Below are 20,010 nucleotides of genomic sequence, written 5' to 3'. Positions count from 1 at the left end.
CTCAGCACCCTCCTTTTTTACGAGTACTTATTTTCGATTTATTTATTCATTTATTATATATATACATAATATGAGACTTGTCCCTCCCTTAATAACAATGGGAAGGACCTCAGCACTCTGCCCCTTATTGACAGCCTGCTTGCTTTGAGTTCAGCTGACCATTTTATATGTGGCTACTCCAAAGTAACCCTCGCCGAGATCAACAGGGCGGGGTGGGGTAGTGTTTTTTGTTGTTAAGAACCCCTATTTTTCGCACACACACCCCCAGGACAGCGTTTTTTCATCGCCCCCCCCCCTCCACAGAAGGCTCCTGGGGTCGCCCAACCCGCAACTCCCTCTTCCTCCCCACAAGAGCCCGGGCGGTCCTTTCCCTCCTCCGCCTATTTGCTTTGATAAGAAACCCTCCCAGTTTGCTCATGAGTAAGCCTGAAAGGGCCCAAGGGGCAGGTCTGCTCCAGATACGTATGCCTCATGCAGGCAAGGGGTTGATTTTCTTCTGTTTCTGCAACATCTTCACAGTGTGGTTGCCATCAGAATGCCACCCTGTACCCGCTCTCCCTCAATTCCACCCCAATTTACACTTTCTTGGTGGAAAGCTATAAAATAATTAAAAAATTGTCCAGTAGCATCTTAGTTCTGTGTATAAGCTTTTGTGTGCATGTTTCAGTGTATCTGAAAAAGTGTTCATGCACACTAAAGCTTATATCCAGAACAAACCAACTGTCTCTAAAGTGCTACTGGACAATTTTTAAATTTATTTTGACTGCGTCAGACCAACACAGCTACCTACCTGAATCTAGAATTGGGGGAAAGTTGATAAACTAAAAAGAACAAAGGTACATGTTGCCAACAACTGCTTTGTGACATCTCAGCCACTTATTTACAATTTCTGGAAGCACCATTATATGTATTTTAGCTGTTAACCAGGAGGTTGGTGGTTCAAGCTCACTCAGGGACAGCTGTGGCCAGGATTGCTGCACTACAGCAGGTCAGACTGGATGATCCCTTCCAGCTCTATAGTTCTGTGATTCTGCTCCAGTCCAATACTAGGCTTCTTTATTCTTTAGAAAACATATTTATAATTGGAGCCTCAATAACTATATGCAGCGCTTTATTTTTTGGTCAAAAAAGAAAAAAGAGGTGCCCATATGGCAGCAGGTGCCAGTGCTCTTTTATCTCTGGTTGGGTACAGAGGGTGGCACTAGGAAGGGAGATGTCGTCGCGCCACCCCTTGGTGTGTGGAGTGCCGCAGGGCACAATCCTCTCCCCGATGCTTTTTAACATCTTTATGCGCCCCCTTGCCCAGATTACCCGGAGCTTTGGGCTGGGTTGTCACCAATATACTGATGACACTCAGCTCTATCTGCTGATGGATGGCCACACCGACTCGGCCCCGAACACACTGACCAGATGCTTGGAAGTTGTGGCTGGATGGTTTCATGGGAGCCGATTGAAACTAAATCCTTCGAAGACAGAGGTCCTATGGATAGGTCGGGATGGCATGGGGATGAGGGACCAACTCCCTTCTCTTGCGGGGGCCCAATTAGTGCCATTGCCTTCCGTTAAGAGTTTGGGTGTAATCCTTGACGCCTCCCTTTCCATGGATGCGCAAGTTACAGCAACAGTCAAGGCGACATTTTTCCACCTTCGCCGCATCAAGCAGTTGGTCCCTTACCTTTCCTGCCCCGACCTGGCCACAGTGATCCATGCGACAGTCATCTCCAGGCTTGACTACTGTAATTCGCTCTACGCGGGGCTGCCCTTGAAGCTGTCCCATAAACTCCAGTGGGTGCAGAATGCTGCAGCGAGGCTCCTCACAGGGTCTCTGCTATGGGAGCATATCCACCCAGTGCTTTTCTAGCTACATTGGCTCCCGGTGGAGTACAGGGTCAGATTTACGGTTCTGCTTTTGACCTTTAAAGCCCTTCACGGCCTAGGACCCTTGTACCTACGGGACCGCCTCTCCCGGTATGCCCTACGGAGGACCCTAATGTCCATATAGAGCAACACCCTAGTGGTCCCGGGCCCTAAGGAAGTCAGATTAGCCTCAACCAAAGCCAGGGCCTTCTCAACACTGGCCAGTGCCAGGACTGGTACTTGTTAATTTCAGAAAAGCAAATGAAATGAAATGAAAATGTAGGTGTCAAAGGACAAACTGGATACCCCACAGGTAGAACACCTTGAGGAGCAGGCAGGGCCCCCTGAGTCCAATGCTGAGGATACCCTTGAGGGGTTTGCTGGACTGGTACCCAAAGAACAACCTCAGGACACAACATGTCAGAAGAGGAGGTGGACTCCCAGGCCTTGACAGCTCCAGTGCCTGAAGCTTTAAGTTCTGGCTGGAGAGTGACAGCAACACATGCATCTATGGACCCTCGAGTCAGTGGGCTATTTGTAACATAAGGGAGCATATTCAATATTAAGCGGCATATTTTCAAGCAACCCCTATTCTTCTTTGCTGTCAGCAGCAGTGGTTTAGGAGGCGAGAGTATAATGTCTCTTTCTTGAGTCTTCTGCTTGCCGGAAACAACACAAGACTCTGACTCCTTCTTGGCAGCTCACTTCCAATATTGCTTTTCCCGTTGTTTTTGCTTTTGATTGTAGTGATTTTATAATCACTGCACCCTGCCCTGAACCCATCCACAAAGAAATTTTAACCATTGTCCTTTGCCTCAGGCATCAAAAGGTCTTGGAGTGGTCTGAAAGGAATGGGAAGAAGTAAACATGCATGCAAGCACTTTGATGCCAAAAACTCCAGACTGCGCATACAGGACCAGTAGTTTCAGCCCCTGTGTTTGCCAAGAAGACATGTTTTAATTGGTGCCATCCTGTGATGGGCCAAAAGGAAATGTTTGTGGCATCCTTGTATGGACAGCTATATCCTCCTCCTCCTCCTCCTCCTCCTCCTCTTCTTCTTCTTCTTCTTCTTCTTCTTCTTCTTCTTCTTCTTCTTCTTCTTCTTCTTCTTCTTCTTCTGCAATCCCTCGTAGCCAAGTAAGATTGTCTTCCATAAACACGGTTTTAACAGTGAGTCCTTAAGTGACTGTGGAGGCCAATTTCGGATCCACACATCCTTTCACAGTGGGGACATAGGTTTCCAGGCAAGAGTTGATCACAGTGAGGGTTTGCCAAGCATGCCTTCCTCTTAGCGCATTTCTCCCTTTCGTCCTGAGTTTGAGTGTCTTCAAAGCTCATGACACCTTTGGTCAAGGCTGTTCTCCAATTGGAGGCCAGTGTTTCCCAGTTGTTGGTGTTTATACTACATTCTTAAAGATTTGCCTTGAGAGAGTCTTTAAACCTCTTTTGTTGACTACCAGAATTACGCTTTCCATTTTTAAGTTCAGAATAGAGTAGTTGCGTTGGAAGATGATAATCAGGCATCCGCACAACATTACCAGTCCAACGAAGTTGATGTCGAAGAATCATTGCTTCGACACTGGTGATCTTTGCTTCTTTCAGTACACTGGCATTAGTTCGCCTGTCTTCCTAAGTGATGTGTAAAAATTTTTGGAGACACCGTTGATGGAATCTTTTGAGGAGACAGCTATATAATATATTGTTAAATGCCGTCCCATTCTCTTCTAAGCAGTAGCAAAATTTCAAGGGTTCCAGATGCTCAACCAGGGGCATTCTGAATTCAGGGCATAGTGGAAGCTGTAGTGTTTTAAGGTATATGATTTGTTTTACACCTATATACACCAGGAGCTACATGAAGAAGAGAGTTCACAGCATTTACATATTCAGAGTGTTTTTACTTGCTTTTCTCACAGCTTGAGGCAGCTTGGGTCCAGTCTCTGGATTGCAGCCTCTGTAGTCAGGCAGCCAAGATCCTTCTGGCCTTTGTTCTCTTTTCTTGTTCCCACTCTTTCTGTCAACACACACACCACCATCACCTTGGTAACCTGCCAATTCTCTTGTCTCTGTTCCTCATAGCTGGAAGTGGGGAGGACAGTTCTTTTGTATTGCCAATAGCCCTTAATGGCCTATGATTGTTTCTTAAGGGCTCTGTACTTCACTAGCCTATCTAGGCTGGTTTGCATGAGCCAGCCCAGGGATTTCTTGTGTGGCACAGTTCTGTAGCTTGCATTTTCTCTTCCTATTCCAAATATTAGCTGGATTCTGACATTCATTAATTTCTTGGGTTGGTGGGGGTCTCCCCTTCAATTTATATCAGCATATTGCATGCAATTTAGTATTTGATGAAGAGTCATATACCATGTAGAGATTACCTCTAATTCTGCTGGGTTGGTGAAGCCAGCAAAACTGTCTTGGGCAAGACACAGCTCTGTAGGCTCTGTGGCAAAAATGCAGTTGGATCAAAAAGATGTGGCAGGGACCACCAACTAGCTGGTTGGCAGTGCATTGCAAGCCCCAACTACCAGCTTATTGTCAGGAATTGCATAGCTCTGTACATTGTTATGCAAGAAATGCCTGGTGATCAGCAGGATTGTTAATGAAGGGGGGAAAAGGATTGTCAGGTGATTGTGATGTCAAGTGATTGACAGGTAGGCAGTCCCACTCACTGGTCAAACTTGGCCTGTAGGGCGGGTAGGGAAGATAAGGCTACAATCCGCTGCTTGGATCTTGTTTCCCAGTCCTGCAGTAGAAGGTAGATTCAGATGGTAGAAGTACCGTAGTTGTCCTGCCTCACCAAAGTTCAACTGGGAGGTGAATGGGCAATCAGGAAAGATCAGAACAATCATCCTTCTGAGCTGTGCTGGTCATTCTTCTGCCATCGTTCTGTACTGAACTATTGAGAACATTGTGTTACAGCATTTTATTTTTTAAAGGAGAAGGTGCACCTATGAGTGGAGGAAACTGGTCTGCTGCCAGCACAACCTTCTGTAGCTTGAGTCCCATGGGAACTAGTGGCGTGAGTTGTACACAATGCTACTATTTTCTTTGTATGTGCTCTTTTGGACTTCTTTTGGCAGAGCAAATATAGATTGCAAGGTCTCCTTGGGTGGAGAGAGCATGCAGTTTGTCTCCTCTGTGTTGCGTCTTCCTTGCTCAAGCGTTTGCATCTATAATGACCAAAGTCACAGAACTGAATCAACCCAAGGAGAGGTTGCCCCAGATTATAATCTACACACCCTACCAGCAAACATTGTTTTCCTATAGAAAGTAAAACGTTCCGGACACTCAGATTAAGGAAGCCTTATAGTGGTCTGTTTACTGCATGCCTTAAAGCAGCCTTCCCCAGCCAGGTGCTCTCCTGTAGTTTTGGACAGTTGCAACCAGCACAGTGGGATGATGCTGGGGCTGATGGGAGTGCAGCTGTACTAGCTGGGGCTGATAGGCAACATGTGGAGAGCAGCAAACTGAAGAAAGTTGCCCTAAGCCACAGGTTTCATTGTCACTGCATGCAGGAGGAGTTCATGGTCACCTTGGAGGATAGATGGGCCAGCTAAAAATCAGGGCTATGCACCCTCTCCAGCTATTCAGGCTACTAACTGGTTGTATTTTATTATTACATGTCATAAAGCCACTCAAGGTTGGGGAAAATTGAAGACTGGAACACAAATTCCTTAGTTATAATTAAAACATTGCAAAAGGACAGGAAAACCTTTAACATCTTGTCCTTTCCCCATCCTCTTATTCTATTTCCTGCTAGTAGATTCAGCTCCCTGCTCTGCAGCATGCCAGATGCAATTTAAAATTTTATACTGCTCTCCTCCAGATTCCTGTTGAGTGTGTTTTCAACTGATATGCAAGTAGAGTACAGCTGCTATATCAATATTGCCCTAGAAAAAATAGCACAGGCTTCCTCCTTTCTTGAACGGTTGCTAAGGGGATCTTTAGTTACAAGGTTGCACTGACATCGCTGGTATTGATAAGGGCTTGTTTTTAATACTAAAGAATGCAAAACACAATTAAAAGCTGCTTTTGCCTAACCACTGTAGTAATTAGATAAGCAGGCAATCAGGACGTGGAGAGGGAGGGAGGAAGAGCTTATCTAGTAATGAACTGAGCATTCCTCTTGTGTTCCAATGAGGGGGAGCAGCTCTCTAAGATGAGATGCTTCTATGGCTTGAACTGGAACAAAAACATGAAAGCCTGTAGGTTGTTTGAAGAACCAAAAACATGTTTCCAAAAGATACAAAGCCCTGTGCAAGAGTAGCGGTGGGGGAGTATCCTGTATAGTTATTCCAGCAGAACTATACATTTAAAAATAAAACAATTTTTAAAAGCAGACTTTGGGGCGGGTGGAACACATTTTGAATGCACAGCATTTCCTGGTAGGGCTAGGGAAGATCTGGTGAGGCACGCCTTGTCAGAGTATAGTCACTATTGAGCTAGATAGTGACTTGGGCTGGCTGGTCTGACAGGGTAAAGCAGCTCCCAACTGAAACCTGATCGTTATTGAGAATCATGGAAGAGCTGGAAGAGACTCTGAAGGCAATGGAGTCTGCTCCACCAATCTCAGTCTGCCCTCATCTAGGCCACAGCTGTCTGTCAGCTAGCCTGAGGGATGAGTGTCCTAGCAGTCAGCTTCGCCCCCTCCCCCTTAGACTGTGTACACACTGTACCTTTAAAGTACCGTATATTCATAGCCCTCAAATAATTCTGGGCTACTGAAGTGTATTAAAGGTTGCTGGATATTGCAACTCTCTGAGGGGTAAGGGGGGTAAGGTACAGTGACCATGCAGGGGACATATGTGATTTAGAGGTTTGGTGAGTATTCAGCCTGCTTTGCCCTTGTAGAGCTCAGCAGGGAGGAGATGGACAAAACGAGAGCTAGTTGGCTAAGCCTGTTTTGGCTCTGGCTCCACTGAGTGCTGGGCTCCCTGCCTTCTGCCTGACCAGTGCTAATGTGCACCAGCTACCGTTGCTTGAAGGCTTGACCGATGCAGCAGCCACCTGCTCAGTGCAGCATCCCAAGCAGACCACCACCCAGCAAAGAAGAACCCACTGCCTCCAAGGCATTCTGTATCTGTCAGACCCCGTGACCTTTAGGAAGCTTTTCCTTTTGTGTTGCTGGCATTTGCTTCCTTGCACTTTCAATCCATTCAACATATAACTTCAGAGGGCAGTTAAGGAAGCACAATTTTGAAAGGTGCCCTATGGAAACATGCCCTATGGAAACACATGCAGAACAGAACACATGTACAGCAGGGAGTGTGCATACAGGGATTTCTTTTTTAAAAAATGTGGGTGAGCATTAAAGCTCAGGAATAGAGAATGGTGACCCTCCAGATGTTGTTGGACTACAACTCCCATCACTGTCAGCTAGCACAGTGAATGCCCAGGGATGATGGGAGTCACAAGTTCCCCATCCATGCTCCAGCTGCAGTCTGAAGGAGTGCAGTCCAGGTTCCTACCACCTTGTTTTTCTGCTGTAGGGGTAGCCTTAGTCTAAGAATCCGCAGCACAAGCAAGAAAACTGCTGGGTGTCAGGGACTGGTTGGATGCATTAAATTGACAGCAGGAACCATCTGGGGAGGCCCCAAGGGAAGAATGGTCAGAGCCCAGGGATTGGTGGTGGGATGACAATGAGTGGTCAGAGGGAGAAGACTGGGAAAAGGTTTCAGAAGCTGAAGAGGTTAGAAGGCTTAGTGAGCAGGGGGAGCCTGTAGCAGAGAAAAGTCCAGAAGCAGAGGCAGAAGCAGGAGAGAGGGAGGAGGAAGGCCAAGAGGCAGAGATGAGTCAGGCTGGTGAAGATGCACTGGGGTCTATCCTTCCTGCTGTGACAAGCTCCCCCCCCCCCCGGCCTGGTCTCCCAGAACCAGTAGAGGCATGAATATGGCAGAGGAGAAATTAGCATCATGCAAGCAGTCTCAGATTGCTTGGGGAAAACCCTGGGGACTTAGGCAGTTGTGGGAAGGCAGTCCCAGCAACTGCTTAATGGGGGCAAGACCTGTCGGAGATGAGTTGCTGTGCTCATTTAGCCAGGCACTCCTGTTCAGAACACTTTTTTGCTAATAAAGAGTTAACTCCACTTACTTTGTGTGATTTACTGCTGGCTCGCTCCTGTCACTCTGTCTGTTATTATTAGAAGACCTCCACAACTCATACTATGGGTTGTGTTCCTGGATCAGGGTCCCAGATTTTCACAAGCTTTGTATTGAGCACGTTTGTTTGTTTGTTTGTTTGTTTCAAGGCAAAAGATCAGTGATTAATATTCATATGTTGATTCCAGTGTGGGAAGTTTCAGGTAAAGAACAGAAGCAGGCCTTTTGAAAATCCGACTTCATGAAGTTCACATGATGGAAAGTTACTGCAGGCTGAAATGGGGATGGGAAGATAATTTCCTACTGAAATTGCATGGATAACATCACCCTATTTTTAACCTAGTCCACAATAAGCTGTTTCCATTGCTGTCAGCTTCTCTCGTACATGAGCACTAATTAAACAGGAAGCTGAATTACAGTGAAGATGTGAGGCCTTCAGGTCCACAGGACCTAGAATGTCAGTGTTCTAACAAGTCTTTTTCTTCAAAAACTAATAAAAATGGGAGCTGACAACATCAATCAATTGTTGAATATTGTGGCTTTAAGAGATACAGAAACTGAGCATATCATTCCCCCCTTTTGAAAACAATACTCAAGGGAACCAGTACAATTAATAAAGGTAAAAGGTAAAGGTACCCCTGCCCGTACGGGCCAGTCTTGACAGACTCTGGGGTTGTGCGCCCATCTCACTTAAGAGGCCAGGGGCCAGCGCTGTCCGGAGACACTTCCGGGTCACGTGGCCAGTGTGACAAAGCTGCATCTGGCGAGCCAGCGCAGCACACGGAACGCCGTTTACCTTCCCGCTGGTAAGCGGTCCCTATTTATCTACTTGCACCCGGGGGTGCTTTCGAACTGCTAGGTTGGCAGGCGCTGGGACCAAGCAGCGGGAGCGCACCCCGCCGCGGGGATTCGAACCACTGACCTTTTGACCGGCAAGCCCTAGGCGCTGAGGCTTTTACCCACAGCGCCACCCGCGTCCCTCGTACAATTAATACACAAGAACAAAACCTGCTTCTTGCAGAAAATGTTGAAGCACTCCCCCTCTTGATGTAGTTCTTCTTTTCACTGACAAATGCCAAAGTTTTTGAAGTAAAAGTCATTAAGCGCAGGCATAACTTTGATGTTTCTTCAACTCTATTATCACAGAGAAACTCTTTGCAAACTTTTTTGAAGTAAAAGTCATTAAGTGGAGGCATAACTTTGATGTTTCTTCAATTCTGCTGCCTATTTTTCTGTCACAGAGAAACTCTGCAAACTGGTTGAAAAAAGAAGTCAGAATTGCCAGTGTCTAATTAGGATTGCTATCACCTTTCTCATTAGCTATTTCCATACGGAACAAAACACATTCTGGAGGGCCCTCGGGAGAAAGTTTTGTAAGGTGGCAACAAACACCTTTTTGTTTGTGACCCTCTGACCTCCACCCCCCCACCAGAGACTGACCGTGGAGGTCCAACAAGCACAACACTATCACCCTGTTGGTGAAAAGCATTTGATGGGATGCCAGCCAGGTACTATATTTTTCTGAATGGGTGGTGGTCGGGGGCGGTGTTTGTAAACTGGCGAGTTGGTGGCGAGTTTTATTTCTGAGCAAAAGGACAGTTTTGCATTTTGACTTGGTTTTTTTGTCTCCTGCATTTTTTGTTTTCATTCCTGTTGGGTTCAACACTGTTGTGAGTAGCACTGAGATTGCTTTGCAGAAGGCCTCTAGTCATGGCGTAGCCAGGTTTTTTGTTTGGGGGGAGAGCAGGAGTTTTGTTAGGTGGGGGACAGAACTGACATGATTGGTCAGTTAGTTTAGTATTTATATTGTTTTGCTTGATGTAGGGGAGCTGCTGCCCCCTCGCCCATGCCTCTAGCAAATCAAAAATAAAAATGGACCTCATGGGAAGGATTCTGTCACTGTTCTAGTGACCCCCTCAAACATCAAAGGGATTTTGCCTTAGTAAAGTCTTCTAGGGGCTGGCTCCAGATGTTATGGGCTGCAACACCCAGAAGCCCCAAACAGCAGCTTTTTAAAAAAATATATATATTAAAGATTTTCTTGTTTTACAGAAGTGTTTGCAATGTCTCTTTCGTATTTTTCCCCCCATGTAACATTTTTACAAATCCGTTTCATTTGTTGAGACATTGGGAAGAAAAGGGGGAAAGGTTGGGGTTGGCCTAGGATGTGGTTGTTCATTTGTGGTTGGCTGTGGTGGTCTTTGTTTTCATGTGTGAGTGTGGTGGCTGGGTGTTTTGGATCAGGTTAGCCATATTGATTTGTATGCTGTTGGTGGGTTTTTGTCATTGTCTTGTTGGGCTGTGTATGTGATAAAGGGGAGCCATACCGGGGTGAAGGTGTCTTCTTCTATTTGTTTCTGTGTCATTAAAGAAAGAGGGGGGTTTGCCCTGCCAGACATGAAGTTATATTATGAATCAGCAGCTTTCTGCTGGATAAAGGACTGGCTACTTCTTGAAAACACCGACATTCTGGATTTGGAAGGGTTCAACAATGCATTTGGGTGGCATGCATATTTGTGGTATGACAAGGTTAGAGCTCATAAAGCATTTAAGAACCATATTGTCAGGAAAGCAGTTTTTAATGTCTGGACAAGATATAAAGATTTATTAAAAACAAGACCCCAAGGTGGTTGTCACCTATGGAAGCTAAGGCTCTGAAAAGACTCAATATGGAGGCCAAATGGCCGAAATATTGGGAGATATTAGAACATGATGGAGATACATAGAGATTGCAGAGTTTTGAGAAATTAAAAGATAAAGTGCGAGACTGGCTACACTATTACCAAATCAGAGAGGTCTTTAATATGGACAAGAAAATAGGTTTCCAGGTGGAAAAATCGAAATTAGAAACGGAATTGTTAGAACCTAAAACTAAGGTACTGTCAAGAATGTACAACTTGCTGTTAAAATGGAATATTCAGGATGAAACCATCAAATCAGCTATGATTAAGTGGGCACAAGACATTGGTTATAACATTATGTTTGCTGACTGGGAACGGTTATGGACCACTGGTATGAAATTTACGGCATGTAATGCCTTGAAAGAAAATATTATGAAAATGATTTACAGGTGGTACATGACACCAGTCAAGCTTGCAAAGATATATCATTTGCCTGACAATAAGTGTTGGAAATGTAAGGAAACTGAGGGAACTTTCTTTCACCTCTGGTGGACGTGCCCAAAGATAAAGGCTTTCTGGGAAATGATCTATAATGAACTGAAAAAGGTATTTAAGTATACCTTCCTTAAGAAACCAGAGGCCTTTCTCTTGGGCATTGTTGGCCAGAAGGTGTTAAAGAAGGATAGAACCTTTTTTATGTATGCAGCAACAGCAGCAAGAATACTTATCGCAAAGTATTGGAAGACACAAGATTTGCCCACCTTGGAAGAATGGCAGATGCAATTGATAGACTACATGGAACTGGCAGAAATGACTGGCAGAATCCGAGACATGGGAGAAGAACAAACAGAAGAAGAATGGAAGAAATTTAAAGATTATCTGCAAAAACATTGTAAATTATTTGAATGTTAAAGTGATGCAGGATAGTGAGACAATGTGGCATTAGTGACAAAGCTGAAAGGAATGTGCAAAGATGTTTTATGAGTAACAAATAAAAAAACACAGTTAAATTAATCAAATGATGGGGGATTAGAAGATAAGTGGACAGCAGTGGGAATGGTTAATTTATAAGAAATTAAGAAATATTAAAATTAGTCAAAATAGAGGAAGAATTTGCTGAAACTAAATTGGAAATTTGAATACAGAAAAGGGAGATGTGAGGAAGTCAGGAAAGTAAGTTATATGAAATTAAGAGTTGAACTTACATATTTTTGTTTGGTTTTTGTGTTTTTTATCGTTTATTGTTTGTTGTTGTGTTATTTTGTCTTGTTTGTTATTATAAATCTGTTGAAACCTTAATAAAAATCTTTTTTAAAAAAAATTGTTTCTGTGTCAGTTTCAGTTTATTGGTTATTTTTTCTAGTAGGGCTGTTTCCCATACTATTTGGTACCATTGGCCCATGCTTACTCCTGACAGGTCTCTCCAGTGTCTGGCTATGCTGCTTCTGGTTGCTGAAAGTAGGTGGGCGATGAGTTCATTGTGATGTGAGTGGGCATTATTGTCTTGGAAGATGTTTAGTAAGGCCAATTCTGGGGTGATTTCTAATATTTACTTGGTTATTTTACTTATTGTATGGTTGTTGTCCAGAATAGTTGGATTTTGGGGCACTCCCACCAAATGTGGAGGTATGTGCCTGTGGAGGTGCACCCTCTTCAGCATTTTGGTGAGGTTCCTGGGCGTATTAACACTAGTTTTCTTGGTGTTAGGTATCACCTGTAGATGAGTTTTAGAGAGAGTTATTTTCTTTTCGTTGATATGGATTTAAAGGGGGGTTTAGACCATATTTTGGTCCATTGAGTGGGGTTAGTCTCATAGCCTATGTCATCCTCCCATTGTTTTTTGATTGCAAACAGCAGCTATTGAGCCAGTGTCCTGCAGAGCGATTCTCAAGAGGCCTTGGTCCTTATCAGCTTTGCAATCTTCCCTTTCATCTCACCTTTTCTTTGGGTCTGGCTAATATAGGCTTCATCCTGAACTTTCCTCCTCTCCCCACAAAAAAACTGTTGAGCAGGAAATGCTCAGTGGGCGTCACCCACAGAGCTGGGTCTGGGCATAGCATTGTTGACTTCTGTTTAGCCTGGTTCACACATCAGGTTGGTCAGCTGGTGCATCCAGCCAGGATCTAGAGTATCTCTTGAAATGGGGACAGGTTTCTTTCCACATTCTCTCCTATCCATGAAGAATGCTGTGTCCTCCTGCTGGACTAGGAGGTGTGCCCCTTGGCTGTTGCCTCAGTGCCTGCTCCTGGGCTTCTCCTTACAGACCACAAGGAAGCCTTTGCTTGCACCGCATCCTATGAGAACCAGACCCCCATATGCCCAAAGGATCCCTGCCTCCCTTGTTCTGTACATGCTACTACTTGGCCATGGCGCCACTTCTACCTCCAGGAGCTCTCCTTACTTTTACAGCTAGAAAGGCAGGCTTCAGAGGTGTGTGTGCATTTGGGACCCAAATCCCACCAACTGTGCCTCAAAGGCTGCAGCTTCCCATTTCCCCATGCCATTTTTAAAAATTTTGCCCACAGTGGGACTTGCCTCCGAGGAAACCTTCCTACGATTGGGCCATGCAGCCCACTACCCTTTCCATTTCATTGTTGCAAGGTCTTAACTCTGCAGACCCCTTCATGGATCACTGCCTTGCAGTGGTGAAGGGGCTTGAATAACTCAGAGAAGCTATGAACTATGCCGAGCAGGGCACCCAAGATGGACAGGTCATAGTGGAGAGTTTTGACCAAATGTGATCCACCTGGAGGAGGAACCGGCAAGCCACTCCAGTATCCCTGCCAAGAAAACTTCGTGGACAAAGACAACAGGCATATAAAAGTTATGACGCTGGAAGATGAGCCCCTCAGGTCGGAAGGCGTCCAACATGCTACTGAGGAAGAGCGGAGGACAAGTACAAGTAGATTCAGAGCTGATGAAGCAGCTGGGCTAAAGCCGAAAGGTCGCTCAGTTGTGGATATCTCTGGAAGTGAAAGGAAAGTCCAATGCTGTAAAGAAAAATATTGCATAGGAACCTGGAATGTAAGAACCATGAACCTGGGTAAGTTGGATGTGGTCAAAAATGAGATGGCAAGAATAAATATTGACATCCTGGGCATCAGTGAACTAAAATGGACGGGAATGGGCGAATTCAGTTCGGATGACTATCATATCTACTACTATGGGCAAGAATCCCGTAAAAGAAATGGAGTGGCCCTCATAGTCAACAAAAGAGTGGCGAAAGCTGTACTGGGATGCAATCTCAAAAATGAAAGAATGATCTCGATACGAATCCAAGGCAGACCTTTTAACATCACAGTAATCCAAGTTTATGCACCAATTACTGGTACTGAAGAAACTGATCAATTCTATGAAGACTTACAACACCTTATAGAAGTGACACAAAAGAAGGATGTTCTTCTCATTATAGTGGATTGGAATGCTAAAGTAGGGAATCAAGAGATAAAAGGAACAACTGGCAAGTTTGGCCTTGGAGATCAAAGTGAAGCAGGGCAAAGGCTAATAGAGTTCTATCAAGAGAACAAGCTGGTCATCACAAACACGCTTTTCCAACAACACAAGAGACGACTCCACACATGGACATCACCAGATGGGCAGCATCGAAATCAGATTGATTATATTCCCTGCAGCCAAAGATGGAGAAGCTGTATACAGTCAGCAAAAACAAGACCTGGAGCTGACTGTGGCTCAGATCATCAGCTTCTTATAGCAAAATTCAAGCTTAGACCGAAGAAAGTACGAAAAACCACTGGGCCAGTAAGATACAATCTAAATCAAATTCCACACAGTGGAAGTGAGGAACAGGTTTAAGGATTTAGATTTCGTGGACAGAGTGCCTGAAGAACTATGGATGGAGGCTCGTAACATTATACAGGAGGCAGAAACGAAAACCATCCCAATGAAAAGGAAATGCAAGAAAGCAAAGTGGCTGTCCAATGAGGCCTTACAAATAGCGGGGGAGAGAAGGCAAGCAAAATGCGAGGGAGACAGTGAAAGATACAGGAAATTGAATGCAGATTTCCAAAAAATAGCAAGGAGAGACAAGAAGGCCTTTTCAAACGAGCAATGCAAAGAAATAGAGGGAAACAATAGAATGGGAAAAACCAGAGATCTGTTCAAGAAAATTGGAGATATGAAAGGAACATTTCGTACAAAGATTATCATAATAAAGGACAAAAGTGGTAAGGACCTAACAGAAGCAGAAGACATCAAGAAGAGGTGGCAAGAATACACAGAGGAATTATACCAGAAAGATATGGATGTCTCGTACACCCCAGGTAGTGTGGTTGCTAACATTGAGCCAGACATCTTGGAGAGTGAAGTCCAATGGGCCTTAGAAAGCACTGCTAATAACAAGGCCAGTGGAAGTGATGGTATTCCAGCTGAACTATTTAAAATTTTAAAAGATGATGCTGTTAAGGTGCTACACTCAATATGCCAGCAAGTTTGGAAAATTCAGCAGTGGCCAGAGGATTGGAGAAGATCAGTCTACTTCCCAATCCCAAAGAAGGGCAGTGCCAAAGAATGCTCCAAATACCGCACAGTTGCACTCATTTCACACGCTAGCAAGGTTATGCTTAAAATTCTACAAGGAAGGCTCAAGCAGTATGTGGACTGAGAACTCCCAGAAGTGCAGGCTGGATTTCGAAGGGGCAGAGGAATCAGAGACCAAACTGCAAACATGCGCTGGATTACGGAGAAAGCTAGAGAGTTCCAGAAAGACATCTACTTCTGCTTCATTAACTATGCAAAAGCCTTTGACTGTGTTGACCACAGCAAACTATGGCAAGTTCTTAAAGAAATGGGAGTGCCTGTTCACCTCATCTGTCTCCTGAGAAATCTCTATGTGGGACAAGAAGCTAATGTTAGAACTGGATATGGAACAACTGATTGGCTCAAAATTGGGAAAGGAATTTAACTTATTTAACTTATATGCAGAATTCATCATGCGAAAGGCTGGGCTGGATGAATCCCTAGCCAGAATTAAGATCGCCGGAATAAATAACAACCTCAGATATGCAGATGATACAACATTGATGGCAGAAAGTGAGGAGGAATTAAAGAACCTTTTAATGAGGGTGATAGAGGAGAGCACAAAATATGGTTTGAAGCTCAACATCAAAAAAAACGAAGATCATGGCCACTGGGCCCATCACCTCCTGGCAAATAGAAGGGGAAGAAATGGAGGCAGTGAGAGATTTTACTTTCTTGGGCTCCATGATCACTGCAGATGGTGACAGCAGCCACGAAATTAAAAGACGCCTGCTCCTTGGGAGAAAAGCAATGACAAACCTAGAGAGCATCTTAAAAAGCAGAGACATCACCTTGCCAACAAAGGTCCATATAGTTAAAGCCGTGGTTTTCCCAGTAGTGATGTATGGAAGTGAGAGCTGGACCATAAAGAAGGCTGATCGCCGAAGAATGGATGCTTTTGAATTCTGGTGCTGGAGGAGACTCTTGAGAGTCCCATGGTCTGCAAGAAGAACAAACTGATCCATTCTTAAGGAAATCAGCCCTGAGTGCTCACTGGAAGGACAGATCGTGAAGCTGAGGCTCCAATACTTTGGCCACCTTGTGAGAAGAGAAGACTCCCTGGAAAAGACCCTGGTTTTGGGAAAGATGGAGGGCGCAAGGAGAAGGGGACGACAGAGGACGAGATGGTGGAACAGTGTTTTGGAAGCTACCAGCATGAGTTTGATCAAACTGTGGGAGGCAGTGGAAGACAGGAGTGCCTGGCGTGCTCTGGTCCATGGGGTCACGAAGAGTTGGACACGACTAAACAACAACAACTCTGCAGAGGAAGAAATGTCCCTGTAAGCGACAGCACAGGCCATCTACACATAGGCAGGCCACACAGCTTTTTGGAGTGAACAAGAGGAGGATGAGATTTTCATCCAGAAAATAAATACATTTTAAATAACTTTCTAAACACTGTCTCACGGCATGTTAGTGTGTCGGCTGCAATGTGTAATTATGCTGTGCAAATGCTTCCTGCGCTCCTCCTGGGGCTGGAAAGGGGTTAGTTTAACCTCTGGTTTGCTAGTGAACCTGAATTACTATGTCGTAATATGATGTATGTCTAAAAGTGTGTCGCTAACATGAAAAGTTTGGAAAGCTCTGACTCAGCTAAATAACAGCTACAGCTAGAACCATCATTCCTTGGTGCCCTTCAGTTTCAATTGAGCTGCTTTGCTTAAAAGGCCACACATGCAGCAATTCTGGACAATCCTCATTTCCAAAACAGCAGTGCATCACTTGTCACTATGAAGAATGCAGAAGTAGGGATTGAGGGAAAAAGTAAAACCACCTCAATTATCCTAGTTTAAATACTGCATATCAACATTTGCTAATGACTTGTCCTTTACAAATGGTTTTACTGTGATATTATGGTGGTATTACATGTTACATATTATATATTACATGTTACATATTACATGTGGTAAAATGTAAAAAACCTCTACACCACATAAAGCCTAGAGCAATTGCTTAGAAGTAGCTTTCCTCTGAACCCACCTATGCGGGAATAGGGAACATATTTGATATCCAGGCATGCTAGTTTGGAGAAAACGGTTCCCACCTTTTATTTGCTGGTAGTCTCCAAACTTCCAAATTAATCATTATTGCTAATTTTAACTTTTAAGGAACTTTTGAACTTCCTAGCACCATCTATTTCTTCATCAGCTTAGACCAGGCTTCCTCAAACGCGGCCCTCCAGATGTTTTTTTGCCCTACAACTCCCATGATCCCTAGCTAGCAGGAACAGTGGTCAGGGATGATGGGAATTGTAGTCTCAAAACATCTGGAGGGCGGAGGCTGAGTAAGCCTGGCTTAGACCAACCCTTGCTGGCTGGGTGACACCCACCTGCTTAAGAACTTCCATCATCTCCAGCAAAAACATCTGGAAGACACCAAGCTGGGGAAACATGGATTCTGAAATGTCTTTTCAGAATGCTGCTGGCAAGACAGCATTATCAGGTACCAGTTACTTGGAATATAATTGGGCTCCAATTGCTTTCAAAGCCCAACTGAAAATGCTGATTATAAGCTCTAAAGGCTTGAGAAAATAGTGTGCTTGAAGAACTGCCTACCAATTAAAATCTACAGAGGATTAAGAACATAAATCAGAAGAACCTTGCTGGATGAGGTCAGTGGCCATCTAGTCCAACATCCTGCTCTCAGAGTGGCTGGACAGTTGCCTTTGGGAAAACAGCAAGCGGCCCCCTCCCCTCCCCAGGCTTCCAGCAACTGTTTTTCAGAAGCACTGCTGCCTCCTAGCCCTTATTTGATAGTGATAAGCACAGACCAGTTAACACTGACATGAGAAATAGCTTTCTCCACAGTACCACCTAGGCCTTGGCACTGCCTTCCACTCCACATTGCACAGTAATGGCATTTTTATTTTGATTTGCACTCCCCTCTACAAGGTCACCGATACAGCCTCCCACTTTGGTTTTCATATGCTATCTTGATTGCTATACTTTATTGCCTACCTCTATTTTTTAAAAAGGTATAGTCAGTGCTCTCCTGGTCCCGACTAGAGACAGGGAACCTACACCCCTCCAGTTCCAACTCCCAATACCTTGGAGTGCTTGTGCAAATGAGAGTCCACACAGGGGACACCAGGTTTCTCACCCTTGGCCTATAGCTTGTGCATAAAGGAGTTACTGAATTATAGACGTAAATAAAATTTCTACAGTAACAGCAGCCTATTTCACCCCATATAACATTGTGCTAAATTGTTAGATGCTGTGTTTTTAAAGCTAAACTGTGTGGCGTGCTTGTTAAAGGAGGCAGGAGAGAGAAAGCTGTACCCCAAGGTGTAAAAGGTAAAGGTACCCCTGCCCGTATGGGCCAGTCGTGTCAGACTTTAGGGTTGTGCGCCCATCTCACTTAAGAGGCCGGGGGCCAGCACTGTCCGGAGACACTTCCGGGTCACGTGGCCAGCGTGACGAAGCTGCTCTGGCAAGCCAGCACCAGCGCAGCACACGGAAACACCGTTTACCTTCCCGCTAGAAAGTGGTACCTATTTACCTACTTGCACATAGGGGTGCTTTCGAACTGTTAGGTGGGCAGGAGCTGGGACCGAACTACGGGAGCTCACCCCGCCGCGGGGATTCGAACCGCCGACCATGCGATCGGCAAGCCCTAGGCACTAAGATTTTACCCACAGCGCCACCTGCGTCCCTACACCCCAAGGGGTAGAGTTACGATATACAGGCAGCCCTAAAGCCACACATACTTTTAATGAAATGGATCTGCTTTTTTGGATATGAGACAAACTCTGCTCAAGAACATCTAAATATTAACCCTATCACTGCTACCCTTGGGGTGGTGCTGTGTGAATATACTGTCTGTACAGTGGTACCTCGGGTTAAGTACTTAATTCATTCTGGAGGGCCATTCTTAACCTGAAACTGTTCTTAACCTGAAGCACCACTTTAGCTAATGGGGCCTCCTGCTGCTGCCGCACCACTGAAGCACAATTGCTGTTCTCATCCTGAAGCAAAGTTCTTAACCCGAGGTACTATTTCTGGGTTAGCGGAGTCTGTAACCTGAAGCGTATGTAACCCGAGGTACCACTGTATTCCCAAAAAGCACTTGGAACCAGATCTCTCTCACACACACTGAAGGATCCAGCAAAAATACTTTTTAAGGCTACCTTTAATACATGGCAATTCATGTTTCCAACAATCATAAAAATGTCTCTGGGTGTCCACAGCCAGATACTTGGCCCTTGGGTAGCTAATGCTGTGGGGAAAGCACTTTAAATTCAGCTGCAGTGATGAAATAAGTGAACTGGCAGGCATACCCTGTGTGAGCTTTAAACCTTCCCCAAGCGAGACAGAGCTGTCCCCACGTTCTAGAAACTGGATGGTATCAGCAACTGCCCAGATCAATGAATGGGTTGCTCCTCAGTTGGTATCTTGATCAGCCAGTACCTAAATTCTTCTGTTTCTTCCCTTTAGGAGCAGGAGTGGCTAACACAGGCTCTCCAGCTGCTTTGGACTACCAACTCCTATCAGCCACAGCAAATTACAATGGATGATGGGAGCTATAGTCCCAATATCCAAGGGGACCACACAACAGCTTCCCCTGCTCTAGAGGAAAGTGCCTTTATGGTATATTTAGGCTCAGAAGAGACCACCACCCCCACACCAAATATGCTGTACCTCTTCAGTGGAAGCTGGTTTGTTAGCCAATTTTGACTGAAAAGCAAACAGATGCTGCCAACAAGTGTGCTTCTGTTCCCGAGCAGAGTGAAAGCTTCAACAGCTTGTTTACTTCCAAGACTTCTCCCTTTATTTCACAGAAAGGCTGAGTATGATCATGGGTATCAACTTAAGCTTATTCCCATTTATCAATAGTGAGCCTTCCTAGGCACTCTGAACCCTGACATGGTCAATATTCTATGTCCCTGGGTGTCATTACAGAGG

This window comes from Podarcis melisellensis (assembly GCF_964234715.1).
Source record: "Podarcis melisellensis genome assembly, chromosome: Z".
Classification (NCBI taxonomy): Eukaryota; Metazoa; Chordata; class Lepidosauria; order Squamata; family Lacertidae; genus Podarcis; species Podarcis melisellensis.
Note: the sequence above shows the minus strand (reverse complement) of the source record.